At 45.4% G+C, this 23,028-nt stretch overlaps 1 protein-coding gene across 1 annotated transcript in view; it reads right to left on the reverse strand.

Moving 5' to 3' along the window:
- Nucleotides 1–23,028, reverse strand: part of FAT4 (FAT atypical cadherin 4) — a 144,587-nt gene that overhangs the window by 114,797 nt on the left and 6,762 nt on the right.

A 23,028-nucleotide genomic window follows, 5' to 3' on the forward strand; every position in this document is an offset into this window, starting at 1 on the left:
GTTCTCGCTTGTTCAACGGAAGCACTTCCTAAGTTCCCAGAGAATATACTGATATTTTTGGTGTTAGAATCTGCCAACATAATAACATTTCTGGACTGTATAAAACAATGCCTTCTAAAATTCACCAAGCAATAACTGAGTGCTAAGCCATATTTTCTTGCATAAGTGAATTGATAACACAAGCACACAGATTTACTAAGATTTTAAAACCCACACAAGGCTACCAGTGGATTTTTTTCAAACTGGTATTTTCTGTATGCCGCGACGAGCAGCGGGCTATCTCTCGGACTCCTGCTTTCTGACGGCGTTGGCAATGAACTGCTCTCACCTTATTTGCTTCAGAGTCTCGTGAGAGGCACTGCAGCATAACTTAAATATTCCCCTGCGCACTGCCTTAGACTTGATTTGGAGAAAAGGGCAACCCTTCCGCGAAGCGCTGCAGAGGAGAAGTCAGTCGGCTTCAAAACACAAGGCCCGCTGTTCCCATTCACAGCTTTGTTTCAACCCCCCCTTGTGTACCCCTCCAGGCCGGGGCACAATGCTGCTCCCTCCCGAACCCGCTGTCAGCGCGCGGGTGCCGGGCCCCTGCACATGCGAGCCGGCCAGAGCCCGGCTTCCCATGAAAATCAACTCAATGACCTGCCTCCTTGGCCTCTCGGGAACCAAAGGACAACCGTCATTTTTCATCCTTTCCATTCTCGCGTGTTGTGAATGTTCACCCAAGTCCACAGTCTAATGCAAAATGCTTTAATTCCTCCGAAGTGAGCTCACCGTGCATGATTTAATTATAGCCAATTGGACATACTTCTCCTCTATGTAAAAAGGAGAAAACTCAATGGCATAGCCACAAGGGATTTTTCATTCAGTGCTTTTGCCATCACCCTAACTATCTAATCATATGGAGAAAAATGAGGTTTTGTCCTATGGGTTAGACAACAAAAAAAGTAAAGTCGTAAAAGTTTTAACCGCCAACGTGTATCCTCGAACGCCCGAGTGCAGTCCCGTGACGTCCCTGTTTCCCAACGTGTGCTGCACCCCAACGTGAAAAGCAAGACAGAGGGGAAACGCTGCTACCATTTCCACCGCCCGCCCTCCCGTTCGCAGTCAGCGTTAAGTCAGATTTACAAAATCGCACAGTTTTCCAGGATTTGCATGTCAAAGATTGTGTGCAAGCTTCAATACAGGTTGCTTTCCCGTGACCATAGAAACAGCAGAAGAGCTGGGAGATTCAGTCCACTGAACTTCAAATGACTTTATTAAAGTGTCACTAATCAGAGTTAAAAGACACAAGGTTTTAGTGTTTGGGCTAACAAAGTGAATAACTCTCAAAGTCTAATGACCTACTAAGAGCATTACTTAAAATTTAAAGAGAGAGAGAAAGAGAGAGAGAGAAGAAGTAGTCTGGTTGGAAGCAAATTAAATAAGAAAACGTTCACTGCCTTCTCCCAGAGATGGATCCCATGCAGACAGTGGCCCTCAGCTGGCCTGGGCCACTGGACACAGGTCCCCCAGCCAGGCAGCTGGGAGAATCGGCCTGGGTAACATTAAAGCACTGTGTGGACAGAGATGCTTAAATTCAGATGTTGGTAATTCTTGAAGAATAAATCTATAAGTCTACTGATAGCTAATAATGTAAGCTATATAAACTACAACACTTCCAAAGCTCTCAGTGCAGAACTCTAATTTGATTATAAGCCAAAAAAGAAATTCCACCATGCAAATGCAAATTAAAGCTCATTAATAATGCATGCCAGGCAATATTTAGGAGAAAGAAAATCATTAAGTGCTGCTAAGTCTATACCCTCGCTATAGGCTCGAAAGATAAGAATTATTTTTTAAAGGTATGCTTTCTCCTACTAACAGGCAAGTGAAGAGAAAAAACAACACATTATGTACTATTTTTCTTTTTGTGGTGTCAAAGGTAATCTTTAACATTAGCTATGTTTCACTGGTTATCACGACAACATTAACAAAATACCAGAAAAACGATTAAAGGATGATAATTGTCTACTAAAATGAAAACAATATGCATTCTTATCACCACTCTCCCCCCGCCCCAGCCAATGCTTCTTGAGTCCCAGAGACATTTCTCTTTGGCCTTAAGCAGGAGGGTGCCAGGAAGAGCCCCGAAGTATGGTAACATCATGTCAAGTCCACAAATCACAACACAGAAAAAAGACAAACTGAGCACCTTCACGGCCAATGTTTCTCTTTCAGAGATTTCCCCCACTCTGTTCTCCTTTCCAGTGTAAGAGATGCCCTGTGGGGACAGACGAAGCAGGACAGTGGCCGGCTCCGCTCCCTGCTTCCTCCAGGGGACACCGGGCTGCCCTCCCCACCCCCACCACCCTCACACACACACACACATGTGCTGATCGCCTGGGAAGTGTGCAAGCAAGTGGCAGCTACTGTAGGGCTGAAGTCAAGGGCGGCCGCTTTCTGTTAGCCACGCAGGCTACAACCACATTAACAACGCACCTGCTGAAAGTGCAAGAGGGAAATAATCTTGAGAACGAGTCAAACAGCTGCATAACAGCAAAGCCCGGTTAGCGCAACAACTGCCCGCGGCAGACTCCTTCTCTGGGCATTGACTGGCCACGGCCACTCGCCGGGCACTACCGAAGACTGGAAGACACGGGGACCGCAGAGATGCGCTGGGCAGGACCAAGTCGGAATCAGGTGCGGGAGACAGATGGAAATGCAAGTGCAGTGCGTCGCGGTGAGCCTGCCTTGCTTGCTGAGGTGAGCAAAACGTGAAGGAGTTTAGGGAGAAGGGAATAACTCATTTTTACCTGGAAGGCAGCTGAAGGGTTTTTGTTTGTTTGTTTGTTTGTTTCACAGCGTTGCCCTTGACCCTCAGAGTGAATGCTGAGAAGGGATCTTCCTCATAGGGAAGGTAAGAATATCCACCCCCAGACTGGGTGGGGGTGCAGCTGGTGTTTGGGGTGTGCTCTGGAAGTTTCTGGAGAATGAAAACTCTAATGGAATGATCTCCATGTCAATAAGCTCGCAAAGAAAAATGGCCCAGGCCTCCTGCTCTCCCTCTGCTCGTGCTGTGTGTTCAATGACAACAAAAATGAAATAATTTACCTAATAAATTGGCTCCTAATTTTTCAAGGGGGAATGGACAGGACAATGTATTCAAATAATAAATTTATAAAGCAGATAATCGCATCCAAAATCCACATGCAATGTGTCCTGGACATGCTCTCGCAAAATTTATGGCACCACTCAGCGTGAATTCACAGGGACCTTCCTGCACTGTGCCGAGTGGGCGAGGAGAGGTGCCTACAACTTTAACAATGCAAATGCGTTTCCACTCCGTCTCCTAAAGCACTTCTTCTCCCGCCATCACATCCCCGCCCCAGCTGTCCCCATTCACCTCTGAGGACAGGACACGGTCCCACAAGCAGCTCCGTTCCTGGTCCTGGGTTGACCTCTCCCTCGGACAACACCTGGTTTTCTCCCTGCCCATTTGTGTGGAGCGATTCGTGCAAGTCCAAGACCAAACTTCTCTTCTGGGAGCCCTTGCAAATTAACCCAGCTACCAATACCGTTCACTAATGTACTTTGCATCACCTCACACAATTTTTGCTACCTTTCATTTCCGTCCAGGGTGTGGGTTCTCAAGTTTGCTACCAGAGCAAGAACGATACTTGATTTATTTTCTTGACCAGTGGCGTTCTTCATACAGTGCTCAGTCACTGCTCCAACTCCCATTTCAAAAACACATTCAAAAGTCTGAGATAAATCAAAGGAATTGCTATTAATATTATATTAAGAAATATAATTAAAGTTCCGGCAATTTTTTTTTGAAACAAATGGAACGCAGATCAGTTGGAAAATCTTGACGGATTCAGAGGTCAAAGGGGACCAGCAGTGGATGACAGGGGCACTCGTGGTGGGACGTGGAGTCAGCCCCGCCGGCTGAACCGTCATCACCGCATGGCTGGTGCGGATTCAGTCCCCCTGGACGGGAGGAAACTCCGGCCTGCCTCTGAGCACGCCGCCCCGGCTGACCGCGGGTGAACCGCAGGGCACGGAGCTGCAGACACAGGGAGTGCTTAACGCTGGCGTAGCTTCCCCCTACGTACAGTCACGTTCAAATTCGGGCTGAACTTTTGCTACGTAGTAACTAAAAAACTCACACAACTCAGACTGGCAAGTGTAGTGGACTAAAACCCAATGTGTAGCTTCAAAATTAGATAGCACTGCTATATCTGCTTTAGAACCTTTATCCAAAAGAATTAATGTTTCTCTGTTTAGAAACCCTGATTTAACATAACCGAGAAGTAAAAGCAGCAGTGAAAATGAGTGACTAAGGCTTTGCACAGCGGCGTTTCTGACCCTCATTTTAATATTCTTGGCTGTGGAGTAATATAAAACTGTGTTTCTCCCTTCATGCCATTGTTCTTGCTATAAAACACACAATTATATGTAAACGGTGACTTCTACAAAATTTTTAGGTGCTTGCCATTCAATTTAGACAAAAATGCCATTTTAGGAATTTTTTTAATATTTAAAGAATATTCATACTAAATAAGAAAAATAAGAGGAAAACCTTTTAAAAGGTCATTGTTCCAATTCAGCAGCCTAAGCTAAAATAAAATACAATGCCAAACATGATTATTTGGCTTTAACTATAAGCTATTAACAAAGAACTCACCACGTTTTTTAAATTAATGGGTGTGTGGGGGGGAGAGAGAAAGAGAAAGAAATGTTACTACAAAACTGGGACTCTGCCCTTGTAACTGCTAGCAGCAGCCTAATAAACTTCCTAAGAAAAGAAATATTTCGAAAGTGTAATGAGATGATTTATAATGCGGATCACAGCATACTACCTGAGACAAGAAGCAGAAAGCCAAAAAAACAACACTATGGCTTCAGTCACAACAAAGTAGTGGGCACAGAGGAAACGCAGCAACCGAAAAACGTAACAGGACCCTTAAAATGTAAAAATACAAAAACCTAAATTTTTAGTACAAAAAAAAAACCTAAGAGAAATTTTTGTGGATTAAATCAAAAGTGGTATATACCAAAGAAAATCCTCTTCTAATCTAAATATATATAACATACTTCATGCCCTCATATTAAAAATACAGTTTTAACTGGTTTTTAAAAATTTAGACACATTCACACTGAAACTCAAAGCACACTGTAACATCACATAAAATATCATGTAACTATTTTATAAATTACTTAAATATTTAAATCAGAAGCCCACTGTTAGTCAATGCATTTACTACAGTTAAAAAACAATGAAATATAAAAGTACATTTTAATTTTTTAATGCACGTGTTAATTTTTCTACCAAGTCAGTGTGTTTCTCATGCAAACATAATTAAAGTAACTGAAACAATTCTCGTATCACTTTGTTTGAGAATGACCAGCGAACTAACTGTAACATCTCACCACAGTGTAACTACGGGGGGACCCAGCGGATGCCCTGCAGCAGACAAACTACCTACTAATTACTGTGGACACCCACCGCACAGTAGGCTCAATGCACACATACTGTGGCATTTTAAAAATATGTGGTATTATTTTTTTATTCAGAATATATATGTGTCAGTCAGTGAAAGGGATCTGATCAGCCAATAAAGAGCTAATTGGTTGAATTCATCCACTTGTAAGTGGGTTTTCAGAGTTTTGCTCATGATCCTAAATTTTTTTCCTGTTTTTGTTGGTGTAATCCTGTTGCCCAACCCTGTGTTTATAAAACCATCTGATGTATTTGACTGTGGAGATTTGCATGTGTCCTGGATAAAAAAATAACAAAAATCTACCTCTCTGGTGACTGTGGTTTTTATTTTGGCTATAAATAATGAATTTATGATTTTAGTTGCAAATAGCACTTTCAAATTTCAGAACACAAAAGCTATTTTTAATCATCTGAATGGTAAGATTTAGAATTATTTGAGCTTATTGAAAAATTTGCTTTCAAAAAATACCTTTGTATAAACTACTTCATATTGGTAAAAGGAGGTGTGCTTGCCACTTTAAGTTTATCAACACCCATCACCACGTGGAAATTTTACAAGTCTATAGATCAAAAGCTCGAATTACCTTACAGTGCTCCATCACATGTTTCATAAAATTACTCATATGTCATGTTAAGATAATCATATATTTTCTCGCTCATTAGTCATTTCAACAACATTCAATAATGCCAAGATCAGTTTTTACTTGAGGAAAATTTACATTTTGTATCATTCAATGAATTACTGCAATACGCTTTGCAATAGCCCCTGTCACCTCTGTGCACAGGACCTGAAAGATGGCATCTCAATACTCTAGGCACTCGCTTTATAAAGCGAGGGGGTGAGCGGACGTTTAGGGAATCATTCATCTTCTCTCGATGAGGGAAAGCCACGCATAGTCCCAATAAATCAATGTCTTCGGAAGACACAAAAGATTTCTGGTTTAATTCAAAATCCTTTATTTAAAATGCCAAATGTCTTTATATGATGCAGAAGTGCTCCAGATGGTGAGGCACATGTTTCAATTAAGCTGAACTACGATTTTTTTGGAAGGTTCTCTGCGTCTGCTCCCTACAGGCTGTGACACCCGGAGCTACTGACTGTATTCTGAGTGCTCCAGGTAAAGTGTACAATGCTCTGTGCGTGTGTTGCTCCTGAGTGCTTTGTAAACGGAAATGCTTTGCGGGGAAGGGGACCAGACATGAGTTAGGGAGGGTGTACGTGAACGGCAGGACACTGCAGATTGCATGAAGTCGGAGCTTTAAAACAATTCTGAGCACCTGAGAATCCTAACTTCTTAAAAACGTCTATTAATTATTAATCAAGGTTCTCCTAAGTGGATATTAGTCTGTCTTCCATGATTTTACTTCTCAGATTTCAGAACTAAGAAACAACTTGGGACTCTGTACTAATAGTAATCCCACAGTTACAGAACTATTATAGTAAGAAAACTGTGAGGCCTGACTCCAACAAACCAATACAGTCCATAATATATCATATACCATTAAATACAAATCTCTAATATTAGCACAAATTCCTTAATACCTACTGCCTCAGGTCACTTAATATACCTTAAAAAACCCATACATCCTGTTCTAAGCAAAAGACCCTTATTTTAGTTCCTTTTCAATGCACCCTCCCAGGGTGACTCCCAGCCGCTCCCTGCACTTGCAGCACTGCCCTGGGCTCGCTCTCACAGTGTCCTTTTCTCCTGTATCTCTCTCGAAGTACTGCTTTCCTAAGAAGATTTAAACACTCAGATCTTGAAATAATCTGCTTTTCGATAGCAACAAAAATCTATTGTTCTCCTCTTCTTTCTAAATGCATACCAAATGTAAAACTAAGGTTATCCCGAGAACGGTAATTTCTGGGAAGGCAGTGAGGGGGCCTTCTGAGGGCTGTATAGCTTTGTACCAACACTTCCACGAACTTAATTGGTCAATAAATAGGACAGTCTGCACGTTTGTTTATTTCCATTCAGGTTTCATCATTTCACTGGTTACTACGGACACACACGGCTCGACAGCTATTGCCAGAGTCTCGCAGGCTCTTCGCGCAGCTGTGAGATGGGAACAGGCTGCCCTCCACTCGGGCTCCGCGCACCGGTCCCACCACCGTTCCCACCGCCGCGGCGGCCGCAGAGCGGGGAGTTCGGACGTGCAGACGTGCCATTAGTCTCCTGTCCGAAACCCAGCCTCATGCGGAGGGTCTCCGGCAGTGCGGTCCGTGGGCCACCTGCATGAGCATCCTGGAGGGGCCGCGAAAATGACAGGCGCCGAGGACCTCCCTCGAATCTTCCGAGAAACAATCCGCATTGTACACACGCGCCAGCGCCAGGGACTCTCACCGGCTCCAAGTTCCGAGAACCAATCAGACTACAGTGTCACTCTGTGAAAACTGCATCTGTTTAGAAGTTTAAATTTATTTGAATTAAATAGCTACAAAACAGAGCCCTGGCTGGCGTAGCTCAGTGGATTGAGTGTGGACTGCGAACCAAAGTGTCGCAGGTTCGATTCCCAGCCAGGGTACATGCCTGGGTTGCAGGCCATGACCCCCAGCAACGCACATTGATGTTTCTCTCTCTCTCTCTTTCTCCCTCCCTTCCCTCTCTAAAAAATGAATAAATAAAATAAAATCTTTAAAATAAATAAATAAATATCTACAAAATAGAAACAGTAAGAGGCCTGGGGGGAAAAAATGTCTAAAAAGGATGGTTTCATACATTCTCATGCAACGGGAGACCCCCCCAAAATGGAATTTAGTTATAAAAATTGTATATTTATTCTTATATGTTTAAACCTCAGTCACCTTCAAAGTGCCCTCCACTGGATGCAATACACCTATCAAGACATTTTCCCACTGCTCAGAAAAGTTTTTGACCTCGTCCAACGCGATGCCTTGTAGTGCTTCCGCTGTTTTTGGTTACCTTTCCCACACTGGCAAAACGTTTCCCGGAGAGGACTACTTTCATCTGGGGGAAACAAAAGAAAGTCGCTCAGGGTGAGATCAGGAGAACAGGGAGGGTGGGGCGCTGGGATCTCGCTGTTTTTCATCAAAAACGGCTCAACACTCAGCACAGGGTGGGTAGGGGTGCTCCTAAATCACCCGTCATGAAACAGACAAGCGCACAGAACGGTCTTCAGAACGATTCACCGGGGCCGAACAGCCGGTGCACTGATAGAGATGGGTCCCCAGAACATTCCCCTGGTGGGGGAAGCCTGCACTACCAGGGGCCCCCCCTCCAGAAGATAATTCCAGGTTTGGGGGGATCCTTTCTTGTACTTTGAATGGGTCAGTGATTTTTTTTAATGTTTTTCCAGATTCACCTGATTAAAACCCTGCTTCTTAAACCCTAACTATTCCTTAGGACTCATCCCCAAAAGGACTTAGTGGTATCGTTGAAACCACCTATGCTCTATCCACATATAACATGGGTGGGCAATCATGCACAGGGCAAGTATTAGTGACTTCGTTAAAAGTTCCCAAACGCACATCTTTACTAGAAACTTCAGCCAACACATGCTATCGGGGGACGGGATTTGGAGCTAAAGCCTTGGAATCCAAGCCCGGTTCTTTGCCTTGCCTGTAACGTATGGCCCAAACTGAGCAAAGCTAGCCTCCCTAAGCCTCACCTATAAAATGCTAATAACTTCTATTTCAGCGCATTATTTTGAGGTTCCAATTAAAAGTCACAAATAGCCATCTGTTCTCAATAGATCGTCTTGTGTTAGCGTAAATGCTCTTATTGTTGAAAAATTGCAGTTTAATGAACAGTCTGTTATTGTTTAATAACTCTTACCCGTGATGGAAATAACGTTGCGGACTGGTGAATAAATCTATTTCCTGGCTAGGGTGTAGGAATGCAGCACAAGACGTAAGCATGCAGGGAGAGCCAGGGTAGCGTTCTGGGCCGCGGCGCAGGGGGGACTGAAAGAGGCTGCCCCCCGAGCCCAGCTTATCTGTGGGCGGAGCCCAGGGCGGGCACACGTCAAGCCAGACCCCACCTAGTTACACAGTGATACATTCTGTCCAATATTCCAACGTCAGGGAGACAATACAGACAGGTATTGTTGTACAGATGTTTTCTCAGAACACAGACCAAGAAAGTGATTTCACTTCAAGTCATCTCAAATATGCAGCCAACCCCTTGGGAAGTACAAAACAGAGCCCCAGAGTCGGATACATAATCTCAGTTGTGTGAAACCGGTTACTATAACCAACGGGTAACATTTTTTTAGCATCAGCGCAACCTTCTACATTTTCTGCTCAGTGATTTATGGGCCGTTTCTCTTCCCATTAGACTGTCTTCTGAAGGCATGGATCTGGAAAATGCAGATGTGAATCCCCGCTACTAAACACTGTCTGGCACGGCGATGACGGGGGTGGGAGCTGCGGCTGGGAGGCCAGCACAGAGGGAACTAAATTGTTTACCATAAAAAATAAGAACAAGGTCCCAGCACTTATCCCTCCTAATTCAGAAGTCCGCAGTTACTGCCTGAGTGACAATGTGCAGAAACAAGACTTTTAGCAAGGGGAACGTATATATCTGGGCGAGTGGCCAGGGAGAAGACGAACATCTCTTGTGCCTCTGTGTCCATCCTCCATCTCAGGAGGAAGCTGGGAACCCCAGGTGGCTTGCACTGTGAACTGGGAAACAGGGCGAGAAAGCTCTCAAACTTGTTCCCCATTAAAGAACGGGGGTGCCACTGATGCAGCTCTCAGCGTCACATCCTTGCCCACCCCCCCCACCCCCCCCACCCCCGTCTGATCAGAGCCACCACCAGCACCCAGGCAGCAGGAAAAGGTGAGGGCAAGGTGACCTGGCACAGACTCTGGGCGACATCACAGGGCTCCGCCTGTCATCAGAGGTTAGCTGCAACACTTAGAGGTCTGTACTGAGGGTTTCCACTGGGCCACTGAGTTGAAATAAAGGTCTTTTAGAGCCTAAATGGGGTTTTGAGGTCCAATGTCTGGCATATTCATTAACAAACTGCTCGCCCCATCTTTCAATAAAGTTTTTATTTTTATTGTTTGCTCGAGGTCAGCGGCCTGTGTTTTAAGCGTCTTCCGTGTTTGATACTCTTATCAGGACACAGACCATACATTGCATAACACTTATCTGGTTTTGCATTATGTTAAAATTTCAAATAGAATCCTGTGATTTACTTAAATCATATGCAAAATCAGTATGTTGGAAACTACATCCATTTCCCACTCTTAGCTAATAACCTGTCTTTTCTTCATCTAGTCTTTCAGCTCACTAGTCACTGTCATGTAAAATTTATTTTTCTACCTCATAGAGTATAATGAGGAAAATTACCATAGAGGTATTTTGTTAATGTGCTTCCTCAGTAATTTCCCTAAGACCAGGAAATAGAATTTGTAAGTGGTTTTGTTTCCCATCGACACGGTATCATTAGAAATGTCATCACAATTCCTGCGTGAACAGTAGCTATTTACATGCCCAGGGACTGTTTACATTTTTTTTTTTCTAATCATTGCCTTCTGGACCACACACAGTGTGAGTCACTGAAAGCAGCATCAGTAAAAGTGGACCAAACCGCCTTTCAGGGAAACATGCACCGCTCCTCATGCTGAGTGCTTTCATCACGGCACTTCCTTCGTGGTCAGAGCTCTGCCCCTTTAAGAGAGGAAGGCCCTGTCTGTGGCTCAGAGAAGTTCAGCCTCTGCTCCCAGGTCACACAGTGTGAAAGGGTAAAGCCAGGACTCGAACACAGTTATTCGGACGCCCACACGTCTGCTTAGTTTTAGTATGTCACTAACGACGCAGTGCACAACCGCACTCAATATTACACATAACAGAACTCCTTCAGAAAGTGAAATCCATATTAAATCCTTCCGGCGCCGTTTGAGAAAAACTGAATTTAGGCTACGTTAAGTTTACGAAAATAAAGTTTAAATTACAGTTTCACTCCTTCAAATGTTTTTACCCTTGCGCATTGTAACATACTAGGTATGTAGTGCATTCACTTAGGCCATGTTTTCCGAATAGTATCCGAGGAAGAAGGCAGAGACATGCGAGGAAGTAAATGCCCAGTGAGATCCGCTCCATGTCAGACACGTTCAACGCAGCCCTCTCTCCTGGGAAGTCACCGCGGCCGACCGTGCGCGGCGCCCAAGCAACCCCGCCCTGTCCTCCGCTCTCCGGCATCCACAACGACCACCCCTTTCGTTAACAAAAACGGACCCTTCGAAAGTGTCTTATCTTGGTTGCTGAGCAACAAACATCCTTCATCCAAGTGCAAACACATCGACACACACACACACACACACACACACAGAAAAGTGCTGAGAAGAACATACAGTAGACACCTCTGTGAGCAACGTCCATCCGTACTCAGTTGGACCCAAACTTTTGACAAGTGTTTGTCATCCCTCCCGTCACAGACCAGCCCGTCCTAGAAAGGAAATTCCGACTCCTGCTCCCCTCATCTTCCAGCCAATCAGGGGTCACGTGGCACGGCACATCATCCAGGTTCTGGACTTGAAGTACTAAGGATTCGGCACGGACGTATAACCAATTACAACCTCGATGAATAAGTAACTTCCCCCAGTTTATTATGCAGAGTCATCAAATATTAAGCTGGCTTGCAACACAGGCCGTTCTGCCCACTTAGTTACACACGGGAATTAGCATCTTAACCTTTTTAGTAGAGAATTTACCATCTTAAAAAAAAATAGACCATGAGTCGACTTTTGGTAGCAATTAAAGAACGGCCATACAGCTGCTGGTGAGGGAAAACGCCACAATAAACCAATATAGAATCAAGTCAAGTAACACTTAGGAACTCCAAGTCATGTTTCCAAGAAGTGGTCACAATCCAAGACACAGATCTCTAGATCTGGGCCAAGTCTTTTAACCAATTGCCTTCAGTTAACCTGTTTTGCCTCTAAAAATGCAAGTAAAGTCTCCGGGTGGGTTAAACTAAAATTTTAGCGAAAACTCCCCTCGTCTCGGTCTCCCCACGATGTGCTGTGGCCATGCTAATGCGAGACCCCAACAGAAATGTTCTTTGTGTGGCTATAAAATATTAACCTGCTCCATGAAATAAAGCCGAGTGTCAGCGCTTTACCGTGGGGAGTCTCTTCTGATCCATGAATAAATGATTTGCTAGAACTGCACTTCTAGAGTTTGCCATAAACCCATGCTAACAGACATCACACTAAAGAGACGTCGAAAATCTGTCCCTGTGCTGTGAGGGCGCCTACCACCGAGAGAATCCCCACGTGGAGGTGGGTCTCCTTTTGAGCATCTGTATTTCTCTTCTGTGAACTCTCTTCCGCATGTCTGTGTTTAGACTTGGGACACCACAACTCACACACCTGACCAGACCCCTCTGTTTCACCTGGTGTTTGCAAAGCCACTGAAACTCGGAGGTCTGCCTCAGTCCCGCACTTCCGTACACTAATGGTAGAATGAAGTGGACGTATATGCAATGTAAGTAGTAAGCATTTTGCCTAAAGAACAAAGAATTACCTACTCCACATCATGATACCAAGCGGAAGGGAAGCCCATCTTCTTTGGGTGTTCATTATTTCGAAATTTTCAGTAAGCAATAAAACATTTTTCAGGGAAATGTTTTCAGTGTGAATCATAAAGCTCACCCTGAATAAGTTACCAGAACTTACATGTTTTGTAAAACACAAAGTCATTTGGAAGAGGGGATAGTTTTATCTTTGTTCGACCACGCCAATTTGACTTCAGGTATGAGAAGGGCATTAAGTAGATGAAACAATACAATTTTTTTTTCAAAATAGGGTCACAGATAAACACACAACTCACGGCAGTCGATGTCCCACCACCATCACTGGGAAGTGAGAGCCGAACACACCCACGTGCGTGAAAGGTACGGCTTCCACACGAAACACCAAAAAACCCAATATTGTAACTTGCTTGCTCCATAAGCAGCTAAGCCTCTTTCTGGATTAATACATTACTTTCCTTAAGGCACTGCAACTATCACAGAATTATCCCAACACCAATAAAATAGTAGAAAATGATGGGTACCTAGCATTAACTTCATCACAGGAGGGGCAGTGTGGTTTCATGTCAAGTATGTTTCTGGCCCAGTCAGAAAAGCCTGGGCGTTAAGTCCGGATATGTGACCACGCCCAAATCCTAAACTCCTCTGTGCCTCTGTCCTAAAATGGAGAGACAGACACCTGATCTACCTCCTTACAACTTAGAGAAATCAAGAAAAATGAAGAATAGCCCTGGCTGGCGTAGCTCAGTGGATTGAGCGCGGGCTGAGAACAAAAGTGTCGCAGGTTCGATTCCCAGTCAGGGCACATGCCTGGGTTGCAGGCCACGATGTTTCTCTCTCTCTCTCTTTCTCCCTCTCTTCCCTCTCTAAAAATAAATAAATAAAATCTTTAAAAAAATAAAGAAAAATGAAGACTAGAGCGCCAAATAGAAAGTGTCCTTTAATGTTAATAGTGCACGTCGGGGAAAAGAGAAGGGAACTGACACACTTTCTGAGTACCTCTTCTTTCTGGTTTTCCTCTCAATTAGGTACAAAATGGATACAATTATTTCTGTTCTCCAGGTGAGGGAACTAACTGGGGAGACGGGATGATCCTGAATCAGGAGGCTGGTAAACATCAAGGGGCAGGGATACGCAGAATGGAGACAGGGAAATAGAGACCGAGCTGGCCAAGGGGCAGGTACAGTCAGTAGTCAGTGAAGGAAGAGTGATTCTCACTTGAAGGTGAGGTGTCACGAGTACTTGAAGCACGGGAAGAAGTCACCCCGACAGACGTCTGCAGGAAAGAGCGTCTCAGGTGCGGGGCAAGCCAGGAGCACGATCGCCGGCAGGTGTGAGCCTTGCAGGCTCTGCAGAAAGCAGGAAGCCCGTGCAGGTAGGGCAGCCAAGCAAGAAGCAGGAGAGGACGCTGGGACCAACATGAAGACGGCTTCAGCACTCCAGGTGGAGGATGATGGGGTGCCAGACCAAGGCAGCAACAGGGAAAACGATGAGAAATGATCACTTTCTGGATATACTTTTAAGACAGAGCCACACTTCACGGACAGATGACAGGAACCCAGGGTGTGAAAGTGAGGATTCGAAGACGCCCCAAGTTTCTTGACCTGTGCAATTTGGAGACTGGAACTGCCATCCAGGGAGATGGAGGCGGCTGAGGGTGGGGTACGTGTTTATCGGGGAAGACATCGGGGGCTCGGATTGGGGAATGCTAATGTGAAATGTGCATGAAGAAGCCAATGCAACCTAGTAAGTAGTCAAGCCACATGAATATGGATTTTAGAAGAGATGTATGAGGGCTGGAGACAAAACCGCACTCATCAGTGTGTGTGCGACTTAGAACCATGAGATTGTTTGAGATCCTCCAGGGAATGAGTACAGGTTAAAAAGAAATTTAAGAACTGATTCCAGGGATGGTCCCACATTTAGGATTTGAGACAATGCAGAGAAGCTGGTGAGGGAGACAGACGAACTCGGCCCAAGAAATAAGATAAAAATCCTGAGTGCGATGACCCAGAAGCATCTCCAGAGTATGATGACTTAGAAGTCTGTATCCATGGGAACAAAGAAGTGACCATGGATACAGAAATGTGGTTGTCATGGCGCCTTGAGAGGAGCGATTTCACTGGAGCGACAGAAGCCCAGCCTGGTCGGGGAGGGTTTCAGACATGATGAGAAGAAACAGGGCAGGTAGAGGCAACTCTTTCGAGAAATGTTGATGAAAATGGAAGAAAATAAATGGGGCAGCCACTGGAAGAATGAAAACCTATTTCCACCTTCAGTCGAAGAAATTGAAATGAAGAGCTGACAGATTATAGGTCCATTTATGGAAGCCTAATGTAAATAAACCCGATGGGGACCTAACGTGATCCCACCGCTGGGTCGTTACCTAAATTTCACTTGGCCCCTCTGTTCCTTCAGTGGCCGGTGTGAAGGAACAGACACACAACAACTGTTTACACAGTACAAGCTGCATGGCTATGAGAGTCCAGGAAGCATCGCCCACTGTTATCACACACAGTGTTACCCCCAGTGCTGTGCTGGGGTCAACTGTGCCTACTCTGGACCAGACCATTGGGGTCAAGTCCTACATGCGCCATCAGCCAGCTCCACACACTTGACCTCCGTTAGCCTCAATATTCTCGTGTGCCGAAGGGGGAGAGGCAAGCTGTGCATCCCTCCAGGACTCCAGTGAGGGCACGTCAGTGCCAGGTGCTCACCGGTGCCAGGAGGCACTCGGAATATGTCAGGGTCCCCCAGTGATACGACATGTCAGAAAAGTGCCCAGTGCTCTGAAACAAAAAATCAGTGACGACACCATTGGCTCCTAACTGCCCATTGCTTGTGTCTTTCAGCGTCTCTTCCATACCTACAGAGATGGTTCTTACTCCCTGGCTGCTCCTTAAATATGTCTGGAAACTAAAAGTGACTGTGTCCCTACAGCCGAACATTGATTAACACATGCACACTATCTGCCAGTTAGGTTACGTTTTATGTTCACAACTTTATTATCCCTTTTTTCTCAGAATATGAACACCAGGAATAATCCAGCAGTCTTTGTATGAATACATACATGCTAATATATGATATATAAATATATCACAGATTTTATGTATTTTATAAGAGATATTTGATAATTTTTTAATTTTCCCCTGTCTGAATTCCTCATCCCCTCTCCTCCTTAATTAACAACGTGCAACTGAAAGTGGTCACTGTTGTTCCAGGTTACCTAAAGCTTGAGAGCATTAGAAAACATTGACCCTATTCTGTCTTTAGGACACTTTAAGGAACCCTTCAATTCATCTTGGCCCATATCACCTGCCAATTACTCTTTTCCTATCTGCAGTCACAAACCCTAACCCAGAACACCGCCTGCTTCCGTGCGTATTGAAGAGCTGAGCCCTAGATGTATCCATTCATTCCTGGGCCAGACCCCCGCCTCAGGGCCTGCGGAGTCCTCTCAAAGCCGCTGACTCAACAGTCCTCTCCACGGATGAGGTTCCCGGGCAGCTTTTCTCTGCAATGATGACGAAGCGCAAGAGGCCCGCCCTGCGACGAAAAGTCGATTCCACCAACTGCTAAGTGCATAAATACTTTCCACACTATTCCCAGTGTAGTTTCCTCGGCGTCTACGGGGCAATGCGGGATTAAAATGGCTAGGGCTGGAACAAGGACACACACACACACACACACAAAACAATATATTCATCAGAAGATAAATTACGTCTACGGAATCTATTACCAAAATTGAGAGGCCAAATCAAGCATCCAGAGCCATTTCCAAACACGCAGCATGCGCTTAACTGGCCATTGACAGTCCTGCTTGTCGGACACATGCGTGCACATCTCGAAAACGTACAGAGCCCTTCAGATCTGCTAAGGATTTTGTTTAACAAACTTAGAGGAAGCCAAGAAAATCTGAAGTCATCACAGATTGTCTTTTTTGTAAAAATCACTCTGGAGATCCAAAGAGAGGAAGGGTTAAAATCTCTTCTACTTTTAACATAATCTTCACGCTCTCCCATTATTTCTTAGGAGGGTAAGACGTGTCATCTGAAAAATCCAAAAACGGATCCTCCCCCTTCATAAATCACAGCCACCGTTTCCGAACCGCTCGGCACGGTGGAGCAGCGGAGGCCCGACGCAAACCTGCACCGCTGCTCTGCCTCGGGGGCCCCCTCCCCCAAGGATCCCACCCTCTCCTCTGCCCCAGCACCACTGCCCCAGACCACGGCCCACCCCCGCTCCACACGCAGACGGGCGCTGCCACCGCCGACTGGCCCGCAGGCCTGTATAGACAGCGCCTGCCCGTGGCCTTGACTGAGGCAGCCAACTGGAGTCACGTGTCCCTTAGTCCAGACAACACACCATACTGCCTCTCAAAGACGCTTCAGTAGCCAACAGGGGATGAGAGCAAGATTAGCAAAATCACGTGTGTGTCCTCATATCTACGGCGTGAAGGCTCCTGCTTGTCATGAAGCCGTAGGTGGCCCTGGCTTTTTGGAGTAGTAGGTGTGAGTACAGATAATGGAGTTACGCAAGTCTAGACGAACTTAATCAAATCATTTTTATTTTATTACACTTACTAGGGTGACATCGGTTAATAAAGTTGCATAGGTTTCAGGTGTTCGATTCTACAAACACGTCATCTGTATGTTGCATTGCGTTCACCTCCCAAGGTCAAATCTCCCCCCGTCAGTCACCGTACAGTTGACCCTTTACCCTCTAACTTTGCTGAGGCTGTTTCCACAGCTCTACAGCGGGAATAATGCTTACCAGTGTGGTGTGAGGCTCGAGGGATAAAATCCCCAAAGAGGCACTTAGCCATACTCAATACATTAATTATTAATTATTAATTATTATTATTACTATTACTATAGACCCAGCTCTGCTGCCTGTGGGGGCTGATACACAAGATACGCAGGCATTTCGTCCAAGATGCACGCACTCGGGCCCCAGACCCTCTGGAGGGAAATCACCTCCACACTTGCTGGTCAGCACCGCTCTGGGAAGCATGTCCACCCCATCCGGAGACCTTGATGGTGTCATTGTGAAAATAAACGACTATCCAGTTGCTAAAACTCCTTTCTAATTTCAGTGAATCATAGTGCGTTCACCGAAGCACACTTTTACTGGAATATTCCTAGAGGCGCTTTTTTGTTTTAACGACTCGTAAAGTTCTCACTACCCACCCCCGCGGGTCCTGCCCTGGGGCACACGGACTCCAGGCCTCCCGGGGTGCCGCTCCGGAGGGCTGGGGAGCCAACACGGTCCGCAGAAGGACGAAAACCAGCGTCTGCCGTGTTCGCCGTGTTCACATTCGCACTAGAGGGTCAGGCGCCACGGTGGGAGAGGCTGTTGCCCCAGCTCCAATCCAAACAGTAGCTCCGATCCAAACAGAAGCTCCCAAGTGCTCCCGCAGTAACTGTAGTCTTCACGGCCAGGCACTGACAATGACAGTAAAGTGCCAGTTTCACCTAAAAACTAGAGGACTCTCCTTGATGATGCAGTAAAATTTTTCATTTTATTCATTCTAGACCCTTAAATCCCGAGGTCTCTTCCCTGCTGCCGTGATACGCAGTGAGACGAGCACCAAGAACCAGGCACCTGCCCCTAGGTAGTGCGGCTGCCTCGCGGCCAAGCGTGGGCTCGGCTGTGTGAGTTGCGAGCTGAACTAGCTGCTTCGTTTACGGAATGTGTGTTTTACTTGGCAGGACAACTGACAGAGATACTACGATTTTCTCGACTCCGGTGTCTGGCAGACAGTTATTCTGTTCATTGAGAAGGAACAAAAAGGAGCCTGGCTCTTCAAGAAAAGCAACTAACCATCTATGTCACTCATGATAAAATTTGAGCCGTTAGGTAAACAGTCAAATTTTGAAACATTCTTAACCCTCATAACAAAGTTGGGAGCCCATACACGTGAGGACTTTTTCAATAAGAATCCATGTCATTTACACCAGTATTTTCCAAACGACCCATGCCTGTTGTTTGCGGTCACGTACAGGTAAACAGCCATTCAGAATACAAAGCAGAGTGATATATTATTATGTCGACAAAGTATGAATACTTCACAGATAGGGTTTCAGATTCCACATGGCAAGTAAGTTTTAAAAAACTGCCCCTCGCCCTGGCTGGCGTAGCTCAGTGGATGGAGCACAGGCTGCGAACCAAAGCATCACAAGTTTGATTCCCAGCCAGGGCACATGCCTGGGTTGCAGGCCATGGCCCCCAGCAACTGCACATGGATGTTTCTCTCTCTCTCTCTCTCTCTCTCTCTCTCTCTCCCCCTCCCTCTCTAAAAATAAATAAATAAATAAATAAAACAGCAAAATTTGCTTTTAAAAAAAACTGCCCCTCATGGAGTTCTGTGCAGCACCAGAGGACACGGACAGCTACCTGAAGAGGACATCCAAGTGTTCCTCCCGCACCCAACCCACACCTCTGAGTGAGGATGGGCTCTTCTCATGTCCATTAGCCAAGCAACATTTTTTGCACGGATGAAGGAGGTTTGAGAGTCCAGCTGTCTTCTCCTCAGTCAGATATTAAAGAGATTTGTGAAAATATAAAATAATGTCTCTCATTATTTTTGGTTTGGCCAAATGAAGTTTTATGTAGTACAACAAAATTAAATATATTGTTTAATATGGTCTTTAAGTGAATTCATATTTTAACAATATTCTCCATTTTAACGTTCGAAATAGTAACTATCAATAGATAAGACACACCTGAGCCAAAGTCCTCGGGGGTCCTTGCCGCTTTCTCAGAGGAGTGGCAGGGGTTCTGAGACCAACAGATTCGAGAACTAGGACCTTGGACGCATGTCTAGTATTTCCTCCCATTTAAACCCTAAGTCTGCCCTGGCTCGTGCGGCTCCGTGGGTTGAGCGCCAGCCTGTGAACCAAAGGGCTGCTGGTTTGATTCCCAATCAGGACACATGTCTGGGTTGTGGGCCAGATCCCCAGTGGGGGACGCTAACCACACATTGATGCTTCTGTCCCTCTCTTTCTCCCTCCCTTCCCTTCCAAGAATGAATAAATAAAATCTTTTAAAAATAGATAAATAAACAAATAAACAAACCCTAAGTTCCGTGTGAGTCCACCCACCTCTGTTCCTCTTTTTCCTTTTTGAGTTTTCTGACAATTCTCAATTCATTTCTAGAAACAGGGACAATTGGTGTGCCCATATGTCCTTAGTTCAATTCACGATCAAGACTGATTTTACTAACGTCCTGCATTCCCCCAGTCTCTCTCGGTTACTTTATTTCTGATGCAAAAGAACACACATTCCGGTCTCCGCTCTGCTACCACCTCGTTCAGCAAGCGGGGACAGCGCAGCTACTACCCCTTGGCCAACACACCAGGCTCTAATACAGGTCAGTGCAGCAAAGCCCCTGACCTTGACGAGGTCCCACCCAGCCCCTCAGCTGCAAGTTCCTCTACAACCCACATTAAAAGAGAAGTGCTGGCCTGGCTGGCGTAGCTCAGTGGATTGAGCGTGGGCTGTGAACCAAAGCATCGCAGGTTCGATTCCCAGCCAGGGCACATGCCTGGGTTGCAGGCCACGGCCCCCAGCAACCACACATTGATGTCTCTCTCTCTCTCTCTCTCTCTCCCCCTCCCTTCCCTCTCTAAAAATAAATAAATAAAATCTTTTAAAAAATGTTAAAAAATTTTTAAAAAAGAGAAGTGCTGTATCTCCAACTTTATATTGTCAAACCTAGAACAACGGCTCAAAATGCCTATGAGCTATTCTAACACAACCAAGGCTCTTCTGAGAATATAAAGACACAAAATAAAAAGCCAATAAACCTTATGTCTGCAACCCAACACCATCCTTCGAAGACACTCCTAGTCAAGCCAAAGTTTCAGCTGTGAGAGAGGCGGGGAAAGGAAGGTGCACCCTGGACAGGGCTCCGGAACCGGCGCCGTGGGAGCCCCCCCCCGCCCCCCCCAGCCCCGTCCCCAGCCCCGCCCCACGGGTGTCGGAACTGGAAAAGGAATGCCAAGTGAAGCATTTCCCTCTCACCCCTGACCCTGTGCTGGCCCAGGGAATGTGGTCAGCCGCGCCTGCAGCCAGAAACCCGAGCAGGCCGCCCAGATTCCTATGGGCAGACATGAATCAAGTTTTCTTCAAGGCACTGGAGCAAGGCTGCCCTTGGATACAAACAATTGAAAACTCACCTCTGACAACCAGACATAATTTATAACCTCTTTTTTGCAGAATCACGGTAAATGAATTGTTTTGGCAGGAGAAAAAAAGTACTCCATTGTATATACTTAAAAGATACAACCAATAATAATATGAAATTCTAGCTCCCAACTACTGCTTCCAATATTCTGGGGGGAAAGGCACATTTGCTTTCAATTTGAAGAGTGGTTGGGCCTTGGGAGCTCCAACTTGGTTTACAGTTTCAGCACTTCAGTTCACAGAAGACACCCTGACCGTTTTTTTTTCTTATAAAACAATCATCATAATGAATTCTCCTAGATTTCTCAATAAATAGGCTACAGGAAATACAAATAACTTTTCCTATGGGTACTATTTGAGGCCAAAGAAAGTCACAAACATATTATCCCCTATTACTAACAGAATGACTTACAATGATTGTTAAATCCGCAGGCTTATTACAGAGACAGCACTGTTTAAAAATTTAATGCAAGCCGAACTTTGCATATCCAGTGAGTAAATAACAAGACAAAATAAGCTGTCTAATGATAACCGTGGACACTTCCTCTCATTCTCCGAGTTTTCTAATAAGTGGAATACACTGGACCAACCAGCGACAACCAAAATATAATTTGTCTTACAGTTTAACAAATGTATCTAAATCCTGGAAGGACTTAATTGCCTGTCTTTAATAAATATTTCAGCCTTCAAACCAGTGGAACCTCTTCATCCAAGAAGTGATTCCAAAGAAGGCAGAGACAGGGAATGGGTTCAGGGGAGGAATACACCAAATCAAAATAAAACTTTGTAAATCAAGGCCTGAGAGAAACCAAACAGTTTAACATATAAGACCTATGTTATAATCTTTAAAAAACTAATTTGGTCAAAGAGGACATTTGGGGTAGAAGTCCCTTCAGGGCTAATGTATAAAAGATAAACTGAATTCTACTTTGAGTTGTGTTTCTAAGAATTATATCTCTATTAAGAATTATATCTCTAATATCCTCTAGGCCCTGAATATGCTGCTCTATCCATTGAACAGACACCAGCTAGCTATTATGAAAAAAAAAATCACAGGGATTCAAAAAGATAATAATAATAGGTGAGCATTTTAAATAAAGAAAACTCCTCACCTCCCCCAAATAGAAAAGCAAGAAAACAAATGCATGAGCCTCCGTCACCCAAGCATGTTATGTCTGGGTTACTGCCAAGGATCACAAACCACATTTGATGTTTTCTGTTTTTGGCTGAATGACACCAGAATGTCTTTGCCGGGGGAAGGGAGGGCCAGGGAGGACTCAGAAAACGGCAAAGGAGAGCTTTCCAGAAGGCAGCTATACCATCTCAGGTTGATATCAAGAGGACCCTGGAAGGGGTTCAATTCAAAAGCAAACCAGTGATGCAGGGAGGAGGCACGCTCCCATCCACCCCAGGGGCGGCCAAGCTTGCAGTTCTCCCGGCGAGGGCTGTGAAACGCGGACTTCCCACCAGTCCGCAGACAGAGCGTGCGCCTGCACCACGGCCTGAGCGACGCAGCCCTGTCCCTGCAAACGGCCTCTGATGGCTGATCATTCACAGCATACTACATGTTTTAGGTCAGAAGGGCAGAGCAAGGAGTAGCCTAAGTCAGAAGACAGGGCCTGAAATGCGAAGGCAGATGAAATCAGGCATCTCCCCAAACCTGGCTCCGCACACTGAAATCAGTCCCTCCGTCTCCAGAAACCGCCCAGGCTGCCCAGCACCAGACAGGGAACAGGGCCTGGGGTGCAAACTGTCAGTCTGTCCTCATGGCCACGCCCCCTAGGCAGGGAGCCTGGTATTGACGCTTCTACCCCAGGTCTTCATTTTGGAACAGAAACATATTAAGTCTGAGATCT

This window comes from Phyllostomus hastatus, unplaced genomic scaffold, assembly GCF_019186645.2.
Source record: "Phyllostomus hastatus isolate PE091 unplaced genomic scaffold, TTU_PhHast_1.1 phas_contig_159, whole genome shotgun sequence".
In the NCBI taxonomy this organism is placed as follows: domain Eukaryota; kingdom Metazoa; phylum Chordata; class Mammalia; order Chiroptera; family Phyllostomidae; genus Phyllostomus; species Phyllostomus hastatus.